This window comes from Hemitrygon akajei, chromosome 31 (genome assembly GCF_048418815.1).
Source record: "Hemitrygon akajei chromosome 31, sHemAka1.3, whole genome shotgun sequence".
Lineage (NCBI taxonomy): Eukaryota > Metazoa > Chordata > Chondrichthyes > Myliobatiformes > Dasyatidae > Hemitrygon > Hemitrygon akajei.
This window is the reverse complement of record NC_133154.1, coordinates 3,187,402-3,215,115: the sequence shown is the minus strand read 5'-3', so window position 1 is coordinate 3,215,115 and position 27,714 is coordinate 3,187,402. Positions and strand designations below refer to the sequence as shown.

General features: G+C 47.2%; 1 pseudogene; it reads left to right on the top strand.

Moving 5' to 3' along the window:
- The first annotated feature begins 22,496 nt into the window (after positions 1-22,496).
- Positions 22,497-27,423, top strand: LOC140719390 (perforin-1 pseudogene; annotated as a pseudogene).
- The last annotated feature ends 291 nt before the right edge of the window (positions 27,424-27,714 follow it).

Sequence of the window (27,714 nt, the reverse complement as noted above, 5' to 3'; positions counted from 1 at the left end):
ATAGTGAAGAAATATAGCAATATAAAACTATAAATAATTAAATAATAATAAGTTAATCATCCCAAGTGGAAATAAGTCCAGTACCAGCCTATTGGCTCAGGGTGTCTGACACTCCAAGGGAGGAGTTGTAAAGTTTGATGGCCACAGGCAGGAATAACTTCCTATGCCACTCAGTGTTACATCTCAGTGGAATGAGTCTCTGGCTGAATGTACTCCTGTGCCTGCCTAACCAGTACATTATGGAGTGGATGGGAGACATTGTCCAAGATGGCATGCAACTTGGACAGCATCCTTTTTTCAGACACCACTGTCATAGAGTCCAGTTCCACCCCCACAACATCACTGACCTTACGAATGAATTTGTTGATTCTGTTGTTGTCAGCTACCCTCAGCCTGCTGCCCCAGCACACAACAGCAAACATGATAGCACTGGCCACCACAGACTCGTAGAACATCCTCAGTGTCATCCGGCAGATGTTAAAGGACCTGAGTCTCCTCAGGAAATAGAGACGGCTCTGACCCATTCTTGTAGACAGCCTCAGTATTCATTGACCAGTCCAGTTTATTGTCAATTCTTATCCCCAGGTATTTGTAATCCTCCACCATGTCCACACTGACCCCTTGGATGGAAACAGGGGTTGCCAGTGCCTTAACCCTCCTCAGGTCCACCACCAGCTCCTTAGTCTTTTTCACATTAAGCTGCAGATGATTCTGCTCGCACCATGTGACAAAGTTTCCCACCGTAGCCCTGTACTCAGCCTCATCTCCCTTGCTGATGCATCCAACTATGGCAGAGTCATCAGAAAACTTCTGAAGAAGTCATCTTCTGAAATGCTAACATCGCATTTGCCTTCCTTACTACAGACTCAATCTGCAAGTTCACCTTTAGGGAATTCTGCGTGAGAACTCCCAAATCCCTTTGCACCTCAGATTTACAAACACATCCCCTGTTTAGAAAAAATGCCTTTATTCCTTCTAGCTCTTTCTAACTCTCCTTCGACCTCTTGACTTTCTTTCTATCGCTTGCTCTTTCTTTCTTACTGTTTTTCCCTCTCTCATTCTTTTTGTCTGTCACTTTCTGTCTCTTCCTCTCTCTTTCTGTCCCTTTCTGTCACCCTCTCCTTCTTTCGAGTTTGCTCTCTCTGATTCTCTCCCTCTCTCCCTCCCTCTCTCTTCTCTCCCTCTCTCACTCACTTTCTCACTGACACTTTCTGGCTGACTCCCATTTCCCTTCAGTTTTTCTCTCTCTTTCTTTCTTTCAGCCTCTCTATGTTTCTGTCACTCTCCCTTTCTCTCTCTCTTTCCCTTTGCCTCTCTATTTCTATTCTACTATCTCTCTCTTTTTGTGTACCTCACTCTTTTATTGGCTCTCTGTCTCTGTCCATCTAACATTTCTTTCTCTTTCTCTCTTTCTGTTTCTCTCTTCCTAGCTGTTGGTCTCTCTGTCTCTCCCTCCCTTTACCTTTTCTTCCTCTCTCTCTCTCTCTCTCTCTCTCTCTCTCTCTCTCTCTCTCTATGTCTCACTGACTTTCTCCACTTCACATTTTATGTCTTTCTCACTCTCTCTTTTTGGCCCTCTCTCTTTATGTATATCTCTTTCTTTCTGTCTCTTCATCTCCCTCTTTATGTCTCTCTCTTTCCCTCTCTCATTCTCTCACTCTTTCTGGCTCACTCTCTCTCCATCTCTTTCTGTCCCTCTGATTAAACGTAGAGCATAGAATACAGCCACTACAGCACAGAAACAGGCCACTCGGCCCGCATTTGTGCACAACCAGCTAAAAGGTAATTTAAAACAAACTCCAAAATGAATCCCTCCTACCTACACTATGTTCATATCCACCCATCTTCCTCACATCCATGTGCCTCTCAAAACGTCTCTTAAAAGCCTCTAATGTATTTGCCTCTACCACCATACCAGGCATCCACCACTCTCTGAGTAAAAAACTTACCCCTCACATCCCTTTTGAACCTATCCCAAGACCATAAGACATAGGAGTGGATTTAGGCCATTCAGCCCAATAGTTACTATTCTGTAGATTTGCTGAGTATGCCCGCAGGAAAATGAAACTCAGGGTTGTATGTGCTGACCTGTATGTACTCTGACAATAAAATTCACTTTCAACTTTGACGATAACAAGAAATATTGCTAGATGGGATACCCGGCACCTTTTCCACAGTGGTAACAGCAAGTATAAGACTCACTTTTAGTGTGATTGAAGGAAAGTATAGGGGGTTGTCAGAGATAAATTTTTGACACAAAGAATGTTAAGTGCCTGGGACCCACTGTGGGTGTGGTTGTAGAGACAGATTCATTTGAAGGGTTGTAATGCGCCGTGTCGCATGACGTGAGCAATCATGGCCTTCCCACCATCATGATTGTTGTAATGTGGGTATTATTAAAAATAAGTTAGTACTAATCAGGAAGCTGTTGGTAACAAGAGGCGGGATCCGGGTTTGGGGGGTTTTTACTCCCGTTATGCATTGTATACAGTTCATCCACCCATGCCGCACGAGGTACCTGAAAGCCTCTCTATTGTAAATATCATTTGCCGTCCCAGATAAAGATGTTCTTTGGCCATAAAATTGTCACGTGGTCATTTGTAAAGTAGAAGTTACCACATATTTTTAGTGACGAGGTGTGTGTGGCGCAAAGACTTACAAGTTGATAAGGAATTTAGTCATGCCACGGAAACCGGGAGAAATTCCATATGACGAACTGGTCAAGCTTGTGAGGGACCACCATAATCCGAAACCTTCGGTGATAGTCCAACGATTCAAGTTCACAGCCATGTCCGGAAGCCAGGTCAGTCTGTGGGCGGTTTTGTGGCCGAGCTTCGGCAGCTGTCGGAGCATTTGCAATTTCAGAGCCGTGTTGGATGACATGGTCCATGATAGATCAGTATGTGGCATTAATAATGACGCCGTACAACGCCGTTTGTTGGGGGAAACCCCACCGTTGACTTTCAAGAAATCCCTAGAGATTGCCCAAGGCATGGCTGCTAATTATTCAGATACAATCACCTGGTGTTTGGAGTGGCATCTAGCCCCACCGTTGTCCAAAGGACAATGGACTCTTTGCTGCAGGGGATTCCACATGTAGCAGTGTATCTTGATGATATTTTGATCACAGAAGCCACAGAGGGGGAACATCTGGCTAACTTAGAATAGGTGCTGAAGAGGCTCTCAGACGCAGGGCTGTGATTGAAACGCGGAAAAAGGGTGTTCCTGGCTCTGAGTGTGACCTACCTGGGACACAAGATTACAGCTGAGGGGATTTGCCCAGTGGAGGACAAAGTTGAGAGCTATCAAGGAGGCCCCAAGCCCCAAGCCCCAAGAGCATCACTGAACTCAGATCATTTTTGGGCATGGTAAATTATTATGGCAAGTTTCTTCCAGACCTCTCGAAGGTTTTGGCCCCATTGTATAAGCTGCTTCACAATGATACTAAGTGGCAGTGGGGTGAAGAGCAGGAGGAAGCTTTCAAAGTGGAAGAACTCCTCCACTCAGCAAAGCTGCTTGTTCACTATGACCCAGTCAAGGAGATCACCCTTTCATGTGACGCTTCGCCCTATGGAGTCAGGGCAGTTCTCTCCCATGTTCAGAGAAGCCTATTGGTTTTGCTTCACTTACCCTGACGGCTGTTGAGAAGGGATATTCACAGCTAGACAAAGAAGGTCTGGTCATTGTTTTTGCAGTCAAATGTTTTCATCAGTACCTCTATAGACGTGCATTTACAATTTATACGGACCATAAAGCACTGATGAGCCTTTTTAGGCAGACCTGATGCATCCTACCGCTAGCCTCAGCCAGGATACAGCATTGGGCTGTCACATTGTCAGTCTACCAGTATATTATCGTGTACAGAGCGGGTGGGGATAATGCAAATGCCGATGCGCTGAGTCGACTCCCTTTACCTGAGACGCCTGTTACTACATATATGCCTACAGAGACTGGGTTTTAATTGGAGAGGTTGTCAGAGACACCAGTAAACACAACTCAGATCAAGCAATGGACAGAGAGGGACCCAGTCCTGTCTTAAGTCAAGACTTTTCTTTTACAAGGTTGGCCCAGAGTTGTGGAAGGAGAGGAACTGAGGCCTATGCCAAACACAAGACGGAACTGAGTCTGCAGGATGGTTGCATTTTCTGGGGGGCGAGGGTCATCATGCCTCCCCCTGGCCATTCACAGATTGTGGAGGAAATTCATGAGACTCACCCAGGGGTGTATCAAATGAAAAGCCTTGCAAGATCCTACGTCTGGTAGCCAAGAATGGATCAGGATCTGGAGAACAAGGTAAAATCATGCACGCAATGTCAGACCAATCAGAACATGCCACCACCAGCTCCTTTGCACCTATCAGAGTGGCCAGTCTACCCCTGATCTAGGCTGCATTTGGACTTTGCTGGCCCCAATATTTCTTGTAAAGGTAGATGCGCATTCCAAATGGATCGAAGCTCATGTCATGAGCAACATCACAGCCCCTCAACCAGAGACAAATTCAGGCAAGTGTTTGCAGTTCACGGGTTGCCTTACACTCTGGTCACTGATAATGACCCGACGTTCACCAGTGAGCTGTTCAGTGAGTTCATGCAGCAGAATGGCATTCGTCACATTCGGATGGTCCCTTTCTACACAGCCTCAAATGGTTTGGCTGAGCGGGCTGTTCAGACAGTGAAGGAAGGCCTGAAGCGGATGACAGGGAACTCTCTTAGTACCCGGCTTTCACGTTTCCTGTTTAAATACCTCCTCACACCACAGACTATGGCTGCACACACTCCAGCAGAGATGCTGATGGGGCGTAGGCCTAAGTCAAGATTGGACCAGCTGCGCCCGGAAATGAAGGCAAAAGGAGAGAAAGCAGAAGGCGGGACATGATCAACATGCGCGAGACAGACAGTTAGAACCGGATGACAATGTCTATGTGAGAAACAATCAGCAATGGCTACCTGGTGTTATTCTTAAGCAGAGTGGTCCAGTCTCCTATGTTGTTAAGCTGATTGATGGGCGTGTTTTCCGCAGACATCAGGACATGTGCGCCTGCGTCATGATACAGGCTCAGAGGTCGACAGTTCCATGGAGGTTCTAATGGTGAGACAGACTGGGGAAGAATGTCCACCAGTGACTTTGCCAGAGGGAGAGACACTGGAAGAGGGGGCAGAGTCCCCTGAAGAGGATGGACATTCTCATGCGGACATACAGACCCCTCTCATGTCCCCAACACCAGATCCACTAAGAACATCCTCAACAGCGGAGCCTGCTGGGTTGCCGGGGGTAGTGCATAGATCGAAGCGCCCTCACAAACCTCCTGACAGACTGAATCCTTGATTGGACAGTTTCTTTTGTTGTTAGATTGAATGTTGAATTTGCCACGTTTTTTAAGTGTTTTGTATTAGTAACCTGTTGCTAATGATACCACTGTTTTTTATTTTCCAGTTCTTCTATATTTGGGGAATGTTGGATTTTAAAAGGGGAGAAGTGTTGTAATGTGGGTATTTTTAAAAGTAAGTTAATACTAATCAAGAAGCTGTTGGTAACAGGAGGCGGGTTCTGGGTTTGGGGGGTTTTTACTTCCGGTATGCATTGTATACAGTTCCTCCACCCATGCCGCACGAGGTACCTGAAAGCCTCTCTATTGTAAATATCATTTGCCGTCCCAGATAAAGATGTTCTTTTGGCCATAAAATTGTCGAGTGGTCTTTTGTAAAGTAGAAGTTACCACAATGATTGTTCTTCGTAAATTTTACTGCCCTTCTTCTGGGCAGTGTCTTTACAAGACGGGTGACCCCAGCCATTATCAATACTCTTCAGAGATTGTTTGCCTGGAGTCAGTGGTCGCATAACCAGGACTTGTGATGTGCACCAACTGCTCATTCGACCATGGGTTCTTGTGACCCTGATCGGAGAGGGTGAGCAGATGCCGCACCTGCGTGCTAGTGGAGGGAAAGAGCGCCTTACACCTCCTTTGGTAGAAGCAAATCTTCACCCTGCCACCAGTAATATATTATTGACACTGAAGAGACTCTTGGATATGCCCGTGGATGAAAGAGAAATGGAGAGCGATATGTGGGGGAGGGTTTAGATTGATCTTAGAGCTCGTTAAGAGGTCTGCACAACATCGTGGGCCGAAGGGCCTGTACAGGGCTGCACTGTTTTGTGTTCTGAAAGAACACTGAAGCATTGCGGGAGAGATAAACATCGAGACTGTTGTTGAAAGAAGGGGGCTTTGTGGTCCTAAAGTTTTCTATCATTCACGCTTTGGAGTTTTTTCTCTGTTTCATGGATTCTGTGAAGAGTAAGAATTTCGGGTTGTGTACCCTATACATTCTCTGTTAATAAACTGAACCATTGACACAATGAAAATTTAAAAATAGATCTGCAGATGCTGGACTTCTGAAATAAAAATGGAAAATACAGCAACTGTGTGTGTGGGCATGTAAGAGAGGCAGAACAGGGGACAGCGTGACAGAGAAGGAATAACTTATACTTTTCATCAGTCAAGGCAATGAGCAGAAATGTTGGCTGCAGAAGACCATAAGACAGTAAGATACAGGAGATGAATTAGGCCATTCAGCCCATCGAGTCTGCTCTGCCAATTCATCATGGCTGATCCATTTTCCCACTCAGCCCCAATCTGCCACCATCTCCCCATATCCATCACTCCCTGAATAATCAAGAATCTATCGATGTCTGCCTTAAATTTCCCCAATGCTTTAGCCTCTCGACTGGGAAGTGTCACTGGAGAGTGAAACAGAGGTAATGTTTCAAGCCAGGTACTGCAAAGCCTTCAACTGGGAATATTGCCTCTGTCTCTCTGAGGAGCAGCTGGACATGAGAAATTCAGTCTAGATTGCAGAATAAATGTGATGCACGGAGTGTTTGTGAGTGAAGCTCCAGCAGCCGTCTCCTGAGGTGACAGTTTCTGATGAGCTGCCTCACACGTTTCTCTGCCGGCGTCTGAGTGTGTACGTCAAGGTCTCTGTGGAGTTGACAGTGTGTGAGTGACTGTCCTTCTGGGATTGAGGGAAAATCAATTAAATTTGAACATTCAATTCAAAGAGAATTCTAGAGAGAGATGTGCTCCAGGTCTCCAGAACAGTGTCAGAACACAGCGAGTGAGCAAAGAAGATTGCAATGAGATATTACGCTTGCCTGCACTCTGTACTGACTGGGTTCTCGTAACACACATCAATGTCCTCAGACCCTCTCTCAGGGGAGATCTGTACACTGACCGGTGTCTCTCAGTCGCTCTCTGCCTCAGCGGGAGATCTGTACACTGATCAGTGTCTCTCAGTCCCTCTCTCTCAGGGGGAGATCTGTACACTGACCCGTGTCTCTCAGTCCCTCTCTGCCTCAGTGGGAGATCTGTACACTGACCGGTGTTGCTCATTCCCTCTCTCTCAGGGGAGGTTTGTACACTGACCAGTGTCTCTCAGTCCCTCTCTCTCAGGGGGAGATCTGTACACTGACCCGTGTCTCTCAGTCCCTCTCTCTCAGGGGGAGATCTGTACACTGACCGGTGTCTCTCAGTCCCTCTCTCTCAGGGAGATCTGTACACTGACTCATGTCTCTCAGTCCCTCTCTCTCAGGGGGAGATCTGTACACTGACCCATGTCTCTCAGTCCCTCTCTGCCTCAGTGGGAGATCTGTACACTGACCGGTGTCTCTCAATCCCTCTCTCTCAGGGGAGATCTGTACACTGACCGGTGTCTCTCAGTCCCTCTCTCTCAGCGGGAGATCTGTACACTGACCAGTGTCTCTCAGTCCCTCTCTCTCAGTGGGAGATCCGTACACTGACCGGTGTCTCTCAATCCCTCTCTCTGAGGGGAGATCTGTACACTGACCAGTCTCTCTCAGTCCCTCTCTCTCAGTGGGAGATCCGTACACTGAGCGGTGTCTCTCAGTCCCTCTCTGCCTCAGGGGGAGATCTGTACACTGACCGGTGTCTCTCAGTCCCTCTCTCTCAGGGGGAGATCTGTACACTGACCGGTGTCTCTCAGTCCCTCTCTGCCTCAGGGGGAGACCTCTGCCCTCACTGCTGTCTGTGTTACTCTGCAGTGGCTATTTGATCTTTCTGTTTACTGGTCACTGTTGTGGCCAGGGCTGTTCTGCCCCACACTATCTCCTCTCCCCTCTTTCTCAGTTTTCTTTATTTATAACTTTTCTGGTGTCGTGCTGTGGTATTTGTGACTTCAGACCCACTAACCACAGCCTCTGAATTATCGTGCCCCTCATCACTTCTTCGGATGCTGGTACAGTTTAGTTTGAGGCTGTGCAAATAACTTGTTTTATTTTGAAATTTCTCTGAAGTCAAGCTGACTATAAACTAGTTCTGAGCCCAGGTCACAGGCTTCGGCCTTATTTACTGCTCATTCTCTGCACCCAAGTACACCAGTTGCCAGAATGATATCCCCTTGAGACTGCTCAGAGCTCTTGTTATACTCTCAGCCTGACAATCTCCAAAGTAAAAACCTCTATTTTGTCTCCTGTCTGGTCTCACAGCCATTGTTCCACCTCAGTCCAAGTGCTGTTGGGCTGCTGTACCCAGCTCTCAGTTTTCACGTCACTCGCGCAGAACCCAAAACCTGGATTGGCCGTTGCCGTCTCTGCTGGCCTCGGGTCACAGGACTGAGAGCTCCAGCACTGATCTCTGGGTTGATCCCCAGTTTGGTCGTCAGCCAGGTTTGGGCCTAGAGTCCAACGTGAGACCTCAGGTCCAGGTCACCTTCAGCCAGTTGTCCTGTTTCAATAGACAATAGACAATAAACAGCTGGTGCAGGAGTAGGCCATTCGGCCCTTCGAGCCAACACTGCCACTCAATGTGATCATGGCTGATCATCAACAATCAGTACCCCGTTCCTGCCTTCTCCCCATATCCGTTGACTCCGCTATTTTTAAGAGTTCTATCTAACTCTTTCTTGAAAGCATCCAGAGAATTGGCCTCTACTGCCTTCTGACGCAGAGTATTACATAGATCCACAACTCTCTGTGTGAAAAAGTATCCAGTCGTCAGTGAGGAAGTGTGGGGTGGGGTCTGGGCTGTCCATTCATGGTGCTAATTTCCCACCCCCAGGCCATTTCCCCCACACTCACAGGCTGTTTCTGGAGGTGAGACACATTGGGAAAGTCAGAGTCCTCTGGTACACAGTTGGCAATGGGTGGGGGGGGTTTGCTTTGTTGGTAGAAAGTGAAATCAAAGCCTTAGAAAGAGGTGACATAAGATCAGAAGATGTAGAATTGTTCTGGGTAGAGTTAAGAAATGGCAATGGCGAAAACACCCTGATGGGATTTATACAAACAGGCCTCAAACAATAGCCAGGTTGTGGGATATAAAATTCAACAGGAAATAGAAAAGGCTTTTAATAGTGCCATGAGGGAGGAGCTGGCCAAAGTTGACTGGAAGGGGACAGTAGCAGGGATGAGGCCAGAACAACAATGTCTGGAGTTTCTGGGGGCAATTCAGAAGCAGCAGATCAATCACAAAGATGGAGAAGTATTCTAAACGGAAGATAAAGCAACCATGGTTGACAAGGGAAGCCAAAGCCAATACAAAAGCCAAAAACAGAACATATAATATAACAAAAAATAGTGGGAAGCTTTTCTGAGGATTTGGAAGCTTTTAAAATCAACAGAAGACTAGTAGTCTCTTAAACTTCACTAGTGTATCTGCTTCCACCACTGACTCAGGCAGTGCATTCCACGCACCAACCACTCTCTGAGTGAAAAACCTTCCTCTAATATCCCCCCTGAACTTCCCTTCCCTTACCTTAAAGCCATGTCCTCTTGTACTGAGCAGTGGTGCCCTGGGGAAGAGGCACTGGCTATCCACTCTGTCTATTCCTCTTAATATATTGAACACCTCTATCACGTCTCCTCTCATCCTCCTTCTCTCCAAAGAGTAAAGCCCTAGCTCCCTTAATCTCTGATCATAATCCATACTCTCTAAACCAGGCAGCACCCTGGTAAATCTCCTCTGTACCCTTTCCAATGCTTCCACATCCTTCCTATACTGAGGTGACCAGAACTGGACACAGTACTCCAAGTGTGGCCTAACTAGAGTTTTATAGAGCTGCATCATTACATCGCGTTTCTTAAACTCTATCCCTCGACTTACGAAAACTAACACCCCATAAGCTTTCTTAACTACCCTATCTACCTGTGAGGCAACTTTCAGGGATCTGTGGACATGTACCCCCAGATCCCTCTGCTCCTCCACACTACCAAGTATCCTGCCATTTACTTTGTACTCTGCCTTGGAGTTAGTCCTTCCAAAGTGTGCCACCTCACTCTTCTCCAGGTTGAACTGCATCTGCCACATCTCAGCCCACTTTTGCATCCTATCAATGTCTCTCTGCAATCTTCAACAATCCTCTACACTATCTACAACACCACCAACCTTTGTGTCATCTGCAAACTTGCCAGCCCACCCTTCTACCCCCACATCCAGGTCATTAATAAAAATCACAAAAAGTAGAGGTCCCAGGACAGATCCTTGTGGGACACCACTAGTTACAACCCTCCAATCTGAATGTACTCCCTCCACCACAACCCTCTGCCTTCTGAGGCAAGCCAATTCCGAATCCACCAAGCCAAAATTCCCTGGATCCCATGCCTTCTTACTTTCTAAATAAGCCTACCGTGTGGAACCATGGCTGACAAGGGAAGCCAAAGCCAACATAAAAGCCAAAAACAGGACATATAATATAACAAAAAATAGCGGGAAGCTTTTCTGAGGATTTGGAAGCTTTAAAAACCAACAGAAGGTATATATATATAATACAAGAGAGAGAGAGAGAGAAATAAATATTAAAGCAAGCTAGGCAATAACATCTTGAGAGTGATTGGGAAGCAGAAAATTCTGAAGGTAGATAAGTCACCAGGACCAGATGGACTTCATCCCAGGATTATGAAAGAATTCAGTGACAAGATTCTGGCAGCATTAGTAATGATCTTTCAAGAACCACTAGAATCTGACATGGCTCTGGAGGACAGGAAAATTGCAAATGTCACTCTACACTTTAAGAAGGGAGAGAGGCAGAAGAAAGGAAATTATAGGCCTGTTAGCCTGACTTCAGTGGTGAGTAAGATATTTGAGCCTATTATTAAAGGCTGGGTTTCAAGCTACTTGGAGGCACATGATAAAATAGGCCAAAGACAGCATGGTTTCCTTAAGGGGGAATCTTGTCTGCTAATTCAATTAGAATTCCTTCAGGCAGGATAGACAAAGGAGAATCAGGTATATGTCATGAAATTTGTTAACTTAGCAGCAGCAGTACAATGCAATGCATGACAATACGGAGAAAAATAAGTACATCAATGACAGTAAGGATATAGAGGTATTTTAAACAGTTAAATTTAAAATAGTGCAAAAACAGAAATAACATGTATTTTAAAGAGCAAGATATTGTTCATGGGTTCAATGTCCATTTAGGAATCAGATAGCAGAGGGGAAGAAGTTGCCCCTGAAATGCTAAGTCTCTGTCTTCAGGCTTCTGTACCTCCTTCCTGACAGTAACAATGAGAAGAGGAAATGTGTTGGGTGCTGGGGGTCCTTAATAATGGACACCACTCCTTTATACCACAGAGGTCCGTATCCAAGGTTCCACACGAGGCTACTTAACAAAGTAAGAGCCCTATCTATTGCAGGAAAGATATTAGCATTGGTTACCTGGCAGGAGGCAAAGAGTTACAATAAAGGGAGCCTTTTTCGGTTGGCTGCTGGTAACTGGTGCTGTTCCACAGGGGTCAGCGTCGGGACAGCTTCTTTCCACATGTTATGGCAATGATTTGGATGAAGGAATTGACGGCTTTGTGGCCCAGTCTGCGGACAATATGAATACAGGTGGAAGGGCAAGTGGTGTGAAGGAAGAAGGGTGTTTGAAAAAGTCCTAGACTGATTGCGAGAATGGGCAAAGAAGTGGCAGATGGAATACAATAAGACCATAAGATATAGGAGTAGAATAAGGCCATTTGTCCTATTGAGTCGACTCCACCTTTTCATCATGGCTGATCCATTTTCCCTCTCAGCCCCAATCTCCTGCCTTCTCTCCGTATCAATTCACGCCCTGACCAATCAGGACTCTGTCAACCTCTGCCTTAAATATACGAGGGGTGATTGATAAGCTCATGGCCAAAGGTAGAAGGATATAAGTTATTAACTTCAAACTTTCTGCATAATCACTCAAAGAGTTGAACTGCATGTGCATTTAACAAGAGTTGTATAACTCATCTCCTTCTACCTTAGGCCACAAACTTATCAATCACCCATCTGTGGACATTTTCTAGAGGATCAAGATCCGTATGCTTCACGACCGCTGGGCTAAGTGTGTAAATGTAGGAGGGGACTACGTTGAAAAATAAATGTGCTAGGTTTTCTAAAATTGAATCCGTCTACGTAGGGCCACAAACTTATCAATCACCCCCCCTCGTACATACAGACTTGGCCTCTACAGCTGCCTGTGCCAACGAATTCCACTGTTTCACTCACTCTCTAGCTGAAGAAATTCCTCTTTATCTGCATTCTAAATGGATGTCCCTCAATTCTAAGGCTGCGTCCTCTAATCCCAGACTCAGACACCAGAGGAAATACAGAGAGCCTTGGTTTGGCCACATTTGCTGTGCTATGCTGGTCCCCCGATTTGCAGGAAGGGTGTGGGGTTTTGGAGAGGTTGCAGAAGGGGTTTCCCAGAATGCAGCCTGGATTGGTGGATCAGGTAAAAGGCAAGGTTAGACAAACTTGGGTTGTTTTCTCCAGAGTGTCAGAGGCTGACAGGTGACCTGATAGAAATATATAAAATCATCAGATGAATAGATAGAGTACATGGTCAGAGTCTTTCTTACTTACTTGCTGCCTGTTACACCACTCGTGTTTCAGGCAGCAATGAAGGTCCTCCATCTCTGGTGGTGTTCAGAGCTTCCTTCATCTTGTCAGTAGCTTCCTCTCGGTTTTCACCACTGTCAGTGTTGCAAGTCTCGGGGTGGAGACTCAGAAACACCATTGCACTCAGATGTAGAAAGGTTCTTCATTGCTGTTTCTGTAACAGTTCTGTTTGATCAGCCAGGTTTGTTAGCAAACCAGGAGGAATGGTGGACCACTCTCAGTCTGGCCTCTACCCCTTGATCTGTTTGCTATGGGTGACCCTACCAAGAGCCAAAACATAAAGCCCTGACTCCAGCCAACATAGCTCTCTGGGTCATTAGGGCACACAAGCAACCAAACCCTTCGACAGGGTTGTGGTCCACGTGGAGGTGAGTCTTTCTTCCCCTTGATGGAAATGTCAGGTACTAGAGGGCATAGGTCTAGGGTGAGCAGGCAAAGCTGATGGATCAAAGCACCTGATCCTTCTGCATTATAAAGAAACTCTCTCAATCCTGAGAGTGAAACACAGGTAATGTTTCAGACCAGCTACTGAAGAGCCTTTAACTGGTAATATTACTTCTGTTACTTCGATGGGGCACAAGACTTGAGAAATTCAGTCTAAATTGCAGAGTAAATATAATGCACAGAGTGTCGATGAGGACGTGATAGCAGCAGCCGTCACAGCCCAGAGGTGTAATTTGTGATGAGCTGCCTCACATCACCTTCACTGTGTGTGTGTGTGTGTGTGTGTGTGTGTGTGTGTGTGTGTGTGTGTGTGTGTGTGTGTGTGTGTGTGTGTGTGTGTGTGTGTGTGTGTGTGTGTGTGTGTGTGTGTGTGTGTGTGTGTGAACATCTACACACATTTCTCTGCCAGTGTTTGAGTGTGTACACTCAGGTCTCTCTGGAGCTCTCAGTCTGAATGTCTGTGTACATTTCGGGTCCTTATGGGTCCTTATGAAAATTATATTTCACTGCTCAATTAAAAGAACATTCTGTAGTGCTCCTGGTACCAAGAACAGCGTTACAGCACAGAGAGTGAGCAATGGAGATTGTGATGAGATATCACACTTGCCTGGACTCTGCACAGACTGGGGACTCGTAACACTCAAAGTATCATCACTCGGCTGAAAGATCAGAAAACTCTTCATGGAAGCAATCTCCCTATCAAACCCTCTGTACAGAGGTTTACCCTCAATAACAAACCCTTTTTAAGCAGGGCTTCACATCAGAAGCTAACTGATTAAAGACGGGAACTCTCATTCACAGAAACCCCACTTAAAGAGATGCCTCCCCACGTTAAGAACCCCGATGAAAGAAGGCATTGCTCTATCTGGGACTCTTTTTTTAAAGCCTGTTTTAAAGATGAAATGTCTCCCCATGAGACTCCAAATTTAAAGCCAAATCCCTTCAGTAAGGAAAAGGGACTGAGAAATCCCAGCGGCAACTGGTAGCACTTAGACTACCAAACATTCATCGGTGTCTCTCAGTCTCTCTCTCTCAGGGGGAGATCTGTACACTGACCGGTGTCTCTCAGTCCCTCTCTCTCAGGGGAGATCTGTACACAGACCGGTGTCTCTCAGTCCCTCTCTCTCAGGGGAGATCTGTGCACTGACCGGTGTCTCTCAGTCCCTCTCTCTCAGGGGGAGATCTGTACACTGACTGGTGTCTCTCAGTCCCTCTCTCTCAGGGGGAGATCTGTACACAGACCGGTATCTCTCCGTCCCTCTCTCTCAGGGGAGATCTGTACACTGACCGGAATCTCTCAGTCCCTCTCTCTCAGGGGAGATCTGTACACTGCTCAGTCCCTCTCTCTCAGGGGGAATTCTGTACACTGACCGGTATCTCTCCGTCCCTCTCTCTCAGGGGAGATCTGTACACTGACCGGAATCTCTCAGTCCCTCTCTCTCAGGGGAGATCTGTACACTGACCGGTATCTCTCCGTCCCTCTCTCTCAGGGGAGATCTGTACACTGACCGGTGTCTCTCAGTCCCTCTCTCTCAGGGGAGATCTGTACACTGACCATTGTCTCTCAGTCCCTCTCTCTCAGGGGGAGATCTGTACACTGACCAGTGTCTCTCAGTCCCTCTCTCTCAGGGGAGATCTGTACACTGGCCGGTGTCTCTCAGTCCTTCTCTCTCAGGGACAAATCAGTACACTGGCCAGTGTCTCTCCGTCCCTCTCTGTCAGAGGGAGAACTGTACACTGGCCAGTGTCTCTCCGTCCCTTTCTCTCAGGGACAGATCAGTACAATGACCACTTGGCTATTTGTCTCTGTAAAGTTGTTGTACCATAGCTGCCTTTGTTGCCCTCACCCTTTCTGTTGGGGTTTAACACTGTGGTGCACTGACAGCTCGGTGGTCGTCCCCATCTGTTTACTCATCCTCACTTCTCTTTTCACGGGTTGGGTCTTAACACCAAGGCTCCACATCGGAGATGCATTCTCACTAGCAATCATATCTCCCTGGTATGGAGATAGTTCTGGGTGTGTCCCAATGTCACTGAACTTGTTACTTGTCACACTGGGTGAGTGACATTGGGTCCCTCGGACAACTGGGCTTACTGACTTACCTCCCATTACGCCTCTGGTGTTTCGGGCAGTAATGAAGGTCTCCATCTCTGGCAGTGTTCAGGGCTTCCTTCTTCGTGTCAGTAGCTTGCTCTCAGTTAAAATTACTGTCAGTTATGTAAGTCCTGGGTGGAGACTCAGGAATACCATCGCACTCAGATGTAGAAGATTCTTCATTGCTGTTTCAGTAACAATTTTGTTTTACCAATCAGGGTTGTTAGCCCTGAGCTGAACCCCCGAACCTGGAGGTCTGGCCTCTACCCTTTGACCTGTTTGGCATGGGTGACCCTACCAGGAGCCAAAGCATGAAGGCCTGACTCCAGCCAACATGGCTCTCTGGATCATTCAAGCATGCAAGTCTCCAAACCCTACAACATGGTTGTGGTCCGCTTGAAGGGGCAACTGGATTTGGAGAACCTTTTCCCATCAACATCATGTTATACAGTACTGAAACAGGTCCTTCAGACCAACATGTCTTTGTTAACCAACTTAATCCCATTTCCCCTCATTTGGCCCATGTCCATCTGAAGCTTTTGGATCCTTGTTCCTGTCCAAATATCCTTATTTGTTATAATTGTACCACCTCGACCACTTCCTTTGCAGCTCATTCCACCACCCTCTGCATGAAAATTTGATCTTCGTATCCCCTTTCAACCATTCCGCTCTCACCTGACAGTAGTGTAGTTGTTACAACAACACGTTACACCTCCTGTGACCCGGGTTCAATTCCCACTGCTGCCTGTAAGGAGTTTGTACCTTCTCCCCATCACCACGTGGGTTTCCTCCCACAGTCTAAAGAAGTACCAGTTGGTAGGTTCATTGTCCCCGTTTAGGCTAGGATTCAAATTGGGGGATTGCTGGGTGGTTCGGCTCAAAGGGCCAGAAGGGCCTATTTTGTGCTGTAGCTCAATCAATAAATAGAACCCATGGTGTCTAGTTTGAAACTCCACACCCCTGGGAACAATACCATGACTATCTATCCTAACCGTTCCCCTTGTGATTTTAGAAGGTCACTCCTCAGCCTCTTTTGCTCCAGGGAACACAGTCTCAGCCTGAACAGTCCCTCCTTTTAACTCAAGCCCTCCAGTCCTAACAACATCCCGGTGAATCTTTCCTGCACTCTCCTCTGCTTAATTACACTCTTCCTATAGCTGGGTAACCAGAACTGAGCACAATACTCAAAGTGCAGCCTCACCAATGACTTGTGGGTAACGTTCCCTATGAGGTGTGGGCACACACACATCTTTTGCTACTAGCGCTCAAAGGAATTTAAACTGCACACAAAAGTTTTTCCCCCCATCTCGTTGGCATGTTAAGTACATTTCACGATCGTACAGAATTACATTTCCTTTTCTGGTTTCTGGTACCGACAGTCTTGACGACATAGAGTTTGCGATGATTTGTCTGCAGATTTTAGAACTGGCTTATTTCTACTGTTTTTATTGAAGAAATTATTGATTCACTATGTCAAATTCCAAAGAAACAAAAGGTGTAAAATGGAAAAGAACTGCTAGTTCATTTAAAACGGAAAGGTTTGTTATCCTCAGAATAGTTTCAGGTTAGCTTCCACTTAAAAACTCAGTGTGTACGTGCTGTTGTCACTGGGCAAAGAATGGCACAGCACAAAATTTTTGCACACACTAGGCATTTCAAATTCAAGGGAACATCGCCTGTGGGGCTGTGACATGACATTCTAGACTGAGAGAGAGAGAGAGAGATAGAGAGAGAGAGGTCACCCCTGCCACACAACATTTCTTGTGTTTGCAGCCTTACTCACCAACCCATCTACTTTTGTCTCCATGTCATTTATATAGAATACAAACAAAAGAGGTTCCAACACCGATCCCTGTAGAACACCATCAGTCACAGACCTACAGCCAGAATGAACACCTTCCATAAGACCATAAGATATAGGAGCAGAATGATGCTATTTTGTTCATTGACTCTACTCCACCATTCCATCGTGGCTGATCCAATTTTCCACTCAGCCCCAATCTCCTGCCTTCCCCCCGTGCCTCTTCATCCTCTGACCAATCAAGAATCTATCAACCTCTGCCTTAAATATACATACAGACTTGAACTCCACGTCTGCCTGTGGCAAAGAATTCTACAGATTCACCACTCTCTGGCTGAACAAGTTCCTCCTCATCTCTGCTCTATTCTGAGACTGTGTCCTCTGGTCTTAAAATTTCCCACATCCACTTTATGATGGCCTTTCACCATTCAATAGGTTTCAATGAGGTCACCCCCCATTCTTCTGAATTCTAGTGAATACAGGCCCAGAACCATCAAATGCTCTTCAACTGATAAGCCATTCAATCCTGGAATCATTTTTGTGAGTCTCATTTGAACCCTCTCCAGTTTCAGCACATCCTGAGACAACAGGTCAAAAACTGCTCACAATATTCCAAGTGAGGCCTCACCAGTGCTTTATAAAGTTTCACAATACACCCTCGCTTTTATATTCTAGTCCTCTTCAAATGAATATAATGGAATATCCCCCATGATATTCACATTGAAATCCCCCATGACGATCATAACTTTGCCCTTTTGGCATGCATTTTCAATCACCCAGTCTAATTTGTAGGCCACGTCCATACTACTGTTTAGGGGCCTGTATACAATTCCCACGAGGGTCTTTTTATCCTTGCGGTTCCTTAGATCTATCCACAATGATTTAATACCTTCCGACCCTATGTCTCAATGATTTGATATCATTTTTCACCAACAGAGCAATGCTACCCTCTCTGCCTTCCTGCCTGTTCTTTCAATACAATGTGTGTCTTTGGACATTGAACTCCCAGCTGTAATCTTTTCAGCCATGATTCAGTGATGCCTACAACATCATGCCTGCCAATCTGTAATTGTGCTGCAAGTTCATCTACCTTATTCCATATACTGTGCAATTCAAATATAACACCTTTAGTCCTTTGTTCATCCTGTTTGATTTTGTCTGCCTTTTATACTGCAACTCATCTTGTTGACTGCAATTTTGCCCCATTAACAGCCTCTCCTCACTACACATTGCCTCTGTTTGTAAACCAGCTACCTCATCTTCAGCACATTATCTGCCTTTCCTACAATACTTTTTTGCATTGAAAAATAGGCAGCTCAGGATACTAGTTACAACCTTTTGTTTCCTAACTTTGTCTGAGGTCTTGCCAACATCTGCCTCCACAACCTCTCCACTCCGGCAGTCTGGTTCCCATTCCCCTGCAACTCTAGTTCAAACTCTACCATACAGCATTAGCAAATCTTCCCACTAGGATATTAGTCCTCCTCCAGTTCAGGTGCAAACTGTCCCTATGTACAGGTCCCACCTTCCTTGGATGACTGCCCAATGATCCAAAAATCTTATGCCCTCTCTCCTACAACAGCTTCTTAGCCATGTATTAAATTGTATAATCTTCCTAGTTCTGGCCTCATTACCACGTGTTATGAGTAGCAATCCTGAGATCACAACCCTGGAGGTCCTGTCCTTTAATTTAACTCCATGAGTGTCTATGCAGAACCTCGTCACTCGTCCTACTCATCTCATTAGTACCTACATGAAGCACAACTTCTGGCTGTTCACCCTCCTACTTAAGAATGCTGAGGACTGGATCAGAGATATCCCAGACCCAGGCACCTGGGAGGCAACATACCATCCAGGAATCTCATTCTTGCCCACGGAACCTCCTGTCCATTCCAGTCAAGTCAAGTCAAGTCACTTTTTATTGTCATTTCGACCGTAACTGCTTCTACAGTACACTGTAAAAACGAGACAACATTTTTCAGGACCATGGTGCTGCATGAAACAGTACAATAACTACACTGAGCTACGTAAAAACAACACAGAAAAACCTACCCAGGACTGCATAAAGTGTACAAAACAGTGCAGGCATTACAATAAATAATAAACAAAATAACAGGCATGGTAGAGGGCAGTAAGTTGGTGTCAGTCCAGGCTCTGGGTATTGAGGAGTCTGATGGCTTGCGGCAAGAAACTGTTACATTGTCTGGTCGTGAGAGCCCGAATGCTTCGGTGCCTTTTCCCAGCTGTCAGGAGGGAGAAGAGTTTGTATGAGGGGTGCGTGGGGTCCTTCATAATGCAGTTTGCTTTGCGGATGCAGTGTGTAGTGTAAATGTCTGTAATGGCAGGAAGAAAGACCTTCTCAGCTGACCACACTATCCGCTGCAGGGTCTTGCGATCCGAGATGGTGAAATTTCCAAACCAGGCAGTGATGCAGCTGCTCAGGATGCTCTCAATACAACCCCTGTAGAATGTGATGAGGATGGGGCTGTGGGAGATGGACTTTCCTCAGCGTTCGCAGAAAGTGGAGATGCTGCTGGGCTTTCTTTGCTATGGAGCTGGTTTTGAGGGACCAGGTGAGACTCTCCGCCAGGTGAACACCAAGAAATTTGGTGCTCTTAATGATCTCTACCAAGGAGCCGTCGATGTTCAGCGGGGAGTGGTCGCTCTGTGCCCTCCTGAAGTCAACAACCATCTCCTTTCTCTTGTTCACATTCAGAGACAGGTTGTTGGCTCTGCACCAGTCCGTTAGCCACTGCACCTCCTCTCTGTAAGCTGACTCGTCGTTCTTGCTGATGAGACCCACCACAGTCGTGTCATCGGCGAACTTGATGATGTGGTTCGAGCTGTGTGTTGCAGCACAGTCGTGGGTCAGCAGAGTGAACAGCAGTGGACTGAGCACACAGCCCTGGGGGGCCCCATGCTCAGTGTGATGGTGTTGGAGATGCTGCTCCCGATCCGGACTGACTGAGGTCTCCCAGTCAGGAAGTCTAGTATCCAGTTACAGAGGGAGGTGTTCAGGCCCAGTAGGCTCAGCTTTCCAATCAGTTTCTGAGGAATGATTGTGTTGAATGCTGAACTGAAGTCTATGAACAGCATTTGAACGTATGTGTCTTTTTGTCCAGGTGGGTTACGGCCAGGTGGAGGGTGGTGGCAATGGTGTCATCTGTTGAATGGTTGGGACGGTATGCAAACAGCAGGGGGTCCAGTGAGGGGGGGCAGCAGGGTCTTGATGTGCCTCATGATGAGCCTCAGAAGTGTATTACCTGTTCCTGAGGGAGATGCCCACAGGGGCACTCCGCACTGGCTCCTTCTTCCTGTCTGTCACCCATTTTCCTGTGTCCTGCACCTTGGGTGGAGCTACCTACCTACCTCCCCTTAAGCCTCCCAAATGATCCGGAGTTCATCCAGTTCCAGATCCAACTCCTTAACGCAGATTGTTGGAAGCTGCGGCTGGATGCTCTTCTCACAGTTGTAGGTATCAGGGACACTGGAGGTCTCCCTCCCTTCTCACCTCCCGCAAGAGGAGAATTTCACTATCCTGCCTGGCATCTGTACTGTCCTAGCTCAGCAGATATAAAGATTGCTATCCTTTACCTTCTAGGGGCAAGCTAATCCTGAAACCAAATGACCAAGTCACGGTGGATACCTCAAAGTTCAAAGTAAATTTATTATCAGAGTACATATGAGTCACCATAGACAACCTTGAGATTCATCTCCTTACTAGAATACTCAATAAATTCAGAGAATACCTACATCTTAATCTTCTGGATCTGACTATCATGAGGGACTTTGGCAAATGCCTTACTGAAATCTATTTTGACAACATCCACTGTCAACGATCACCATCGCAATCACCTCAAAGGTCACAGTCAACTGACCTGTATTTGTGACTTTCTCCCAACCTAATGCCCAGCCTTCACTCTCACTGACATCCAGGGATTTTCGCTCCACTGACTGGTCTCACGCATCATTTCCCTGCAGTTGATGTTTTGATCTTGCTGTGCACTGACGTGTGGGTGGCCGGCACAGTCTGTTTATGTTCTCCTGCTCAACTCTCTTTGCAAACGCTGGGGCTCATGATTCATCGAACTGTGTTCAGACTCTCACCAGCAATCTCACCCCCAGTGTAGAATCTGTCCGTGATTTGTCCAGATGTTGATGAACTTACTGTCTACCCCTCTGAGTGACTGACATTGACTTGGAGGCCCCAGGGTAACAGGGCAGATCAGGCAGGTCCTGTCCCAGTTGGAGAAGCTCCAGCCTTTTCAACAGGATGTCTGCAGTGTTTCCTGGCCAAGCTCAGCTGGTTTAGTGGTCGCGGTCCCCCAGGACGGTGTGAGTCAGGGTGTGAGATTCTCAGTGGGAGAGTGTCAAGGCTGGTTTTTGCTGGTGATAATTCTCTGACCCCAGGTTTTTGTGTCTCACGTATACAAGCTGTTTCTAGATTTGAGACATGATGGAGGGGAGGGTCAGAGAGGTTTGTCACCAGGTAGAGACGTAGCATTCAAGATTTGAGCAGTTCATGGAGTGATGAGTGTCTGATGAGAAACTAAGGCACCATTCCCCTCTCAGGATCCAGGGGAATATCGGTCTCTGTATTGAGCCCAGATGTGTAGGCAATCTGTCCATTATCCCTCCCCTCCCTCTCCATGCACCACCCTCCACTCCTCAACTTACCACCAACCCCATCCATTCTTTGTGCCACCCTCCAATCTTCACCCCCTCCCTCCTACTCAACATCCATATACTCCTCACTCCCCCTCACGTATGTGATCTCTCTCTCTCTCTCTCTCTCTTGCTCCCTCCTCCCTCTCAGACTGCTTCATTCTTTGTTTCCCCTTTTCTCTTCCTTCTTCTCTCTCTTGTCACTTTTTCTCTTTCTCTAGCTCTTTCAATCTACCTTCTTTTCTTTGTCCATCGATCACACTCTCTCCCTCTCTCTCTCTCACTACCTCTATCTATCTTTCCATCTCTTCCTCCCCATATTCCATCCATTTGATAAAATGTTGCTTGGAACCAACAACTCTGATGCGACAAACTCCCTCATCTCACCTCCCCCATACTCTATGTTTCCCTCCCCTCTAATTCCTTTCCTACCCAGAGCAGGAGGGAAGGAAGGAGTCACCAGAGAAACAAGTCCTGCCTTTAAGCCTCCCATTGTTACTTCTCATTTCCATGACAGGCAGCCCACGAGTGTGAGTTCCTCAAGACAGCCCCTCCCCTCCTGACGACATGTTCTGAACCTTAATATGGTCCGTGACTCTCTCAGTAGCTCAGAACCTGGAGTCAGGGCTGAGACAGACCTCAGCCACAAAGGGACAGTGGGAGGCGCGGAGACCGACCTCTGCTGGAGCAGACCTGGGAGAAGCTCAAAATTCCTGGAAGAACAGTGACAGGTAGGCTCACTTCTCTGTCTCAGGGGTAGGAGGGTGTCCATTCGGCAACGCTACCCCTCCTTGTGTGGTCTGATCCTCTTTCTTCCCTCCTCTCCATCTCTCAACCTCTCTCTCCCTTACTCCTTCCAATACCCTCCTCGCCTTTCCTCAATGTTTAAAATACTCCACTGCCTCACTCATCTCTCCCTCTCTCATATCCAATATTCATTCTCTCTCCTTTTCCCTCTCCCTCTCCTCATCCCTCTTCCACTCTCTCCCTCCCTTACTCCTTCTCTCTCACTACCCATATCTCCTCCCTCGCCCTCCCTCTGCATAATTCTCACTTTTTTTCCCCTTTATACACCTCTTTCTGCTTCCATTCAAATTTCAAACTGAATAAATCACTGGTGAGGCTTCTCATGGGGTATGTGTGAGCAGTTTTGGGCCCATTATCTAAGGAAGGATGTGCTGACATTGGAGAGGGTTCAAAGGAGGCTCACGAAAGTGATTTCAGGATTGAAAGGCTTGTCATATGAGGAGCATTTAATGACTCTGGGTCTCTACTCACTACAATTCTGAAGAATGAGTGATGATCACATTGAAGCTTATCAAATGTTGAAAGGCCTTGACAGAGTGGATGTGGAGAGGACGTTTCCTATGGTGGTACAGGCTGAGACCAGAGGAATTTCTTTAGCCAGAGAGAGGCGACTCTGGAACTTGTACAGGTGCCCGTGGAGGCCATGTCATTGGGTATATTTAAGGCAGAGGTTGATAGGTTCTTGGTTAGTCAGGATATGAAGGGATATTGGGAAAAGGCAGGAGACTGGGGCTGAGAGGGAAAATGGATCAGCCATGATGGGCCAAATGGCCTCATTCTGCTCCTATATCTTTTGGTCTTAACTTTTGTAAATTCATTATAAAAGTGCATATGTGTTACCATATACTCCCTTGAGATTTATTTTCTTGCAGGCATTTTTAGGGAAAAAGAAATACAACTGAATTTTACCAAAAAAATACATTTTACATGAAGATTCTCAGAATCAGGTTTATTATCGTCAACGTAGAGTATAGAGACATAGAAAACCTACAGCACAATACAGGCTCTTTGACCCAAAATGCTGTGCTGAACATGCGCTTACTTTTGAAATTACCCAGGGTTACCCATAGCCCTCTATTTTTCTAAGCTCCATGTACCTGTCCAAGAGTATCTTAAGAGACCCTATTGTATCCACCTCCACCACCGATGCCGGCAGCCTATTCCACACACTCACCACTTTCTGTGCAAGAAACTTACACCTGACATCTCCTCTGTACCTACTTCCAAGCACCTTAAAACTGTGCCCTTTCATAATAGCCATCTCAGCCCTGGGAAAAAGCCTCTGACTATCCATACGATCAATGCCTCTCATCATCTTATACACCTAAGTGTGTCATGAAACTTGTTGTTTTGTGGCAGCTTTACAGTGCAAGACATAAAAGATACTGTAAATTACAATGAGAAATATATATTTCAAAGATACAATTAAATTATATATTAAAATATAATTAAGTTTAAATTAAATTAAATAAGGTCTAAAGAACAACCAATATGCAAAACGAAGTCAAACTGTCCAGCGTAGAAGTGAGTGAAGTTACCCACATGGGTTCAAGTGCCTGATAATTGAGGAGTATAACTGTTCCTGAACCTGGTGGTGTGGGACCTGAGGTTTCTGTGTCTCCTGCCCAGTGACAGAGGTGAGGACAGAGCACGGTCCAGATGGAGGGGGTCTTTGATGATGGATGCAGTAGCGCTCCATGTAAATGTACTCAGTGGTAGGGAGCGATTTGTCTGTGATGGACTGGACTGTATCTATTACATCCTCTATTTCTCATTTGTCTCCCTCCGTCTCTCTCTCCCTCTCTCTCACATCCTTGCTTTCTCCTTCTCTCTCCCTCACCCCTCTCACCCTCTCTCTGTCTTTCCCCCACTTTCTCTCTCCCCTCCGTCTCTCTCTCCCTTCCTCTCTGTAATTGTATCTCTCTCCCCATCATTTATGCTCTATGACTCAGTCCTTCAGTCCCTCTCATTCCCAATCTTTAACACTCTCTCTCTGCAGTCGAACCATCCAGTCTTTGCTCCATCTAGATCCTGTTGTAACCTTACACCAACTTCTTTACTGCCCACCACACCACCAATTTTTGTGTCATCCACTAATTTCTTTATTATTCACCTCCACTCTTATCCAAGCTGATTGTACAAATGATAAACAACATTGACCACCAGAGCACACCACTGACCACAGTTCACCAGGGTCAAGATGTGGTCTACTACTTTTGTTAATAAAGTCACTGAATGATTCAGCACAGAAACTTGTCCTTTGGCCGAAGTTGTCCACGGTCTCATTCTCCTCCATTTGGTCTATATCCCGCTCAGCCGTTCCTACCCACCGCATACTTATCCAAATGTCACACAGCAAGGCCACTTGCTTTGTCTACTTCCAATTTCTTTGACACACTCAAGCTAGACGTTGTCTTGTCTAATGCATTCACATTAAACAGAAGGACGTTCTGTGAAGGGTTGGGTGTGGACGTAGGGTGCGATCCATGTGTAACATCATCTCCTATTCTCATTACAGACTGACCACCCTTCACTGGCCGAGGGGAGCCCTGTCCGTACTGTGATAGATCCCAGGATGGGATGGAGAGTGGGGATTTTGCTCTGGGCGATCCTGTTCCTGGGGAGTGTGGGAGCCATCTGCCAAATGGGCTGTGCCACAGATTGCCAAGGAGTGCGCGCAGTACCAGGGTCCAGTCTGGCTGGAGAGGGTTTTGATGTGGTGACGCTGTCACGAAAGGGGGCGTACGTGGTGAACGTGGAGAGCTGGAGTCGTCGGGATGGGACCTGCACCCTCTGTAGGAACACACTGATGGGGGGTAGGTGGCAGCGGCTCCCCCTGGCCGCAGTGGACTGGCGGGCTCTGCGTAATTGTCCCCGGGTTGTGTCCAGTCGGCTCTTCCACTCGCTCTCTGAGCTCATAAAGTCGATCGGCTCCAGTGTGGATAACAGCTGGAGCGCTGGCTTAAATCTAAGCACTCGGCACTTGCAGTCAATCAGTACCACACTGGCAGGTTCCAAATCCAAGGAAATGTCTTTTGCCACACTGAAGGGCAAATCAGACCAGTACAGCTTCACCAAACATGAGTTCCGTTGCCTCCTTTACCGCTACCGCCTGAAGGACCAACCCCCCCTGGCACCCCAGTTCTCTGCCCGTCTGAAGCAGATCACCAGCACCTCCTACAGGAGAGCCCGGCGCCACTACCGCCGACTAGTGCAGACTTTTGGAACTCACTTCATTCGCTCGGTCGATATGGGCGGCTTCTACAGGGATGTGACAGCCATCCGCACCTGCCAAGCTGCTGTGGAGGGCATCACCCTTGAGGAGGTGAAGGTCTGCCTCGGGAGAGAGGCCAGTTATCAGGTGGGGGCGGTGGGGAAGGGTAGAGCTAGCAGAGATTTCTGTAAGAAGAAGGCTTGGTCCCTTCACCAGGCCAGAAGCTTTCACCAGGCCTTCAACGAGAGGCTGACAGAAGCCGCGGGAGGCCATTCTAGGGGTAAAACAGATATACTCTTTTCCTCTGGCCCTGCCAACTTCAACCGATGGCTGAAAAGCCTGAAGGTCTCACCAGGTGTCATAAAATACCAACTGGCCCCTCTCCATCTCCTGCTACCTAGCACTGACTTCCGTCGGGAGCATCTGAGGCGCTACCTCAGAGAGTACATTTTGGCCAACGCCATGAAACGGGACTGCTCCAGAACCACCTGCCCCGCTCCTGGGAGGAAAAGCCGCTCCGATCGCTGTTCCTGTCAATGTCAGGAGAGCTTCTGGGTGGACCGTCAGTGCTGTGCCAAGCAGAAGGGGATGGGGCACCTGGTTGTCACTGTCAAGAGAGGCTTCGGTCTCTGGGGCGACTATCTCTCTGGCACCGACGGTTTTGTGGTGGTCTTTTATGGTAAGGCCAAAGGTCAGACCAGGGTGGTGGACAACAACAACAACCCTACCTGGAACACCAGACTGGACCTGGGGGAGGTGATTGCCCACAGCTACATGAAACTCACCGTGAAGGTCTATGATAAAGATCTCTTGTGGAAGGACCATCTGGGGACCTGCCAGGTGCCTCTGATCTCTGGTGTCACCGATCTCACCTGCCACCTTAATCATGGCAAGATCACCTACCAATTGTCCTTCAAATGTGGCCTCCACTTGCAGGGTCGCACCTGCCGCCAGTATGCCCCAAGTCCAGGGGCCCGTGAGTTCACCGGGCTCCTGTGGACCAACCAGTCCTTCCACTCGTCTGACTCCCCCACTGCCCTTCCCTCAGGGAATGCCCTCCTCAAAGTTATCTACCCCTAACCTTTGACCTCTCACCAACCTCACTCCCAGGCCCAACGCTGCCTTTCCATTCCCCCAGCCCTGCAGAAACCCCTCGCCCCAACAAAGACCTGTATTGGAGGGAAGGTGCCCCAACCAGCTTGTCAAACTGCAGGCAGCTTAATGGCTTGAGCGTAACGTCATTTATAGATCCGCTAGACCCGTGCAGGAGGTGACTGAGAGCAGGCTCCATTTCCCATAATCCTGTTGCTGACAGAGGACCAACTGGAGAGTCTCCAGCTGACCTGTGTCCCAGGACGGGTGGCATGTCGGAGCAGGACCATCATCACAGGAACATCGTACACCTCCCTGTGCACGAGGAGCTTTGCAAAGAGATGCTTTGGAGACAGAAGAGATTGTCTGATTGCCTCTTGCCTTCTTTGTACAACTTGTGTTTTTGCAATAAACATCACTGAGCATCATTTAGCGTTTGGGTGTGAATGGTTACCGCGGTGATGTGGGATGTGGAGTTCCGGGGTGGTGAAGACAGGAAAGTGGGACAGGGAGGGGGAGGTGAGGAAGGGTATTGTCCCCAGTGGGGTTTGATGGGAGGAACACGGGAGACTGGAGAAGCAGGAACCAGCAGGGACAGAGATCAGCATCACAACACGCACCACAGAGACCGTCCAGGAGAGACACCATCTTTACCAGGAGTCTGTGAGTGGGAGAGATTTACTCTTTAAAAGCGATCTGAGATGATAAACAGAATCCCT